Here is a 1858-nt window from a genome sequence, read left to right on the forward strand (position 1 = left end):
CCCCCCCCCCCCCCCCACCCAACCAGGCAGGCAGGTGCCACTAAATGCCTGCTGCCTTAGCCCGTTGTTCCCGAAAAAGCTTCCAATTTCTAGCTTGCAGGGGGTTGGGGGAGGCACCTCAGTGAATGGAGGCTGCGAATCCCTTCGGTGCTGGGTCCCCGCCTGCCTATGGTGCTCCTATTGATGGATGGTAGTTGGGATGTAATATTTGCTGTGATGGATCACAGAGGAGTATGAAAATTCATAAGGCAGCGTTAGGTTGTATTTCACAGGACTGTGTGTGTGTTTTCTGTTTGTAGCCCTGTTAGCACTCTCATTGATTACATAGAGTTAGGTCATTTTGACAATGTGTTGTTTTCTGTCTGCTCCATTCTTCAGTGCATGCATCAGAGGGAGATAGCTACTTGCCCGTTCGGTGCACAGCTGGTTGGCCAACACCCCTCTTCTTGCCCTGGAATCTTTGCCTCTCACTTTTCTGGATGCAGCCTCAGCTGCCTGAGGGAGTGTGTGTGTGTGCGCGTGCGTGCGTGCGTGCGTGTGTGTGTGTTTGGCTTGAGGGCTCTGCCATCATCCATTACTGCCCTCGCCACTCTGGGAAGTTCTCAGACTCCCAGGATGCTGGATGCAGCTGCCGTGGAGTGGTGCTGTTCTCTGAACCTTTCAGAATAGGTAAGAGGGCAGGGGCAGGGTACAGATAATTTTGGAGAGTTTAAGAGAGCAGACTATCAATGGATTATGGAAACATGCAAAGTTTTAATCCCGTCAAAGGTGAATGACACCAAGTACTTATAAGCAGCACCCCTACTGTACTATATTATACTGGCCCGAGCATGTTCTGGTGGTGGCAGCTGGGCCCGTGAGCCATGGCCGCTGAGCCTGCGCGTCCGGAGCCTGTGCTCCGCAACGGGAGAGACCACAACAGTGAGAGGCCCGCGTACAGCAAAAAAAGAGTTAATAATGGTAATGGTAGGCACTAGTTACTGAGAGCCCATTCTTACTGAGGCATTACAGATGCACTGTCATTGAATTTTGGCAGATACCCTATGAGGCAGTTTTGTTTATTCCCATCTTATAGATTAGGAAACTGAGGGTTAGCAGCTAAGCTGCCAAGGTCCCACGGCACCTGTGGTAGGCAGAATAATGTCCCCTCTCGACCCACCCACCCAAAGATGTCTGTGTCCTACGCCCTAGAACCTGTGGATTTGTTAGGTAACATGGCAAAGGGGAATTAGGTTTGCAGATGGAAGGAAGGTTTCTAATAGGCTGACCTCAGGATGGGGAGATTATCCTGGATTATCTGGGTGAGCCCAGTATAGTCACAAGGGCCCTTAAACGGAGGCGAGGGAGGCAGCAGCAGAGTCAGGGTCAAAGTGATGTGATATGAAAAAGACACCACTGGCATTGCTGGCTTTATGATGAAAGGGGGCCATGGATCAAGGAATGTGGAGGACCCTAAGCAGCTGGAAAAGGCGAGGAAATGGATTCTTTCCTAGGGCCTCCAGAGGGAACACAGCTCTGCTGAGACTTGACCTTGGCCCCCTGAGACCTGCGTCAGACTCTACACCCACAGGGCTGTAAGCTAGTACATTTGTGTTGTTTTAAGCTTTTAAATTTGTGTTCATTTGTTACAGCGGCAGCAGGAAACGTAATACAGCACCTAAGGGGCAGAGCCATGACTAAAAACAGAATCCAAGGTTTATCCTCTTTGCACTATGCAAAATAACCTCAGATTGCTTGATGTATCAAAACAGAGCGAGAAAAACCCTACCCGACTTCCTAAGCTATTTTCTCTCCCCACTTTTTCCTCCTTTTCTCTTATGCTCAGTCCATGTGCTTCCTGCCTCCCTCTCTCTTTCCC

Source organism: Lipotes vexillifer, unplaced genomic scaffold (assembly GCF_000442215.2).
Source record: "Lipotes vexillifer unplaced genomic scaffold, Lipotes_vexillifer_v1.1 scaffold993, whole genome shotgun sequence".
In the NCBI taxonomy this organism is placed as follows: Eukaryota; Metazoa; Chordata; class Mammalia; order Artiodactyla; family Lipotidae; genus Lipotes; species Lipotes vexillifer.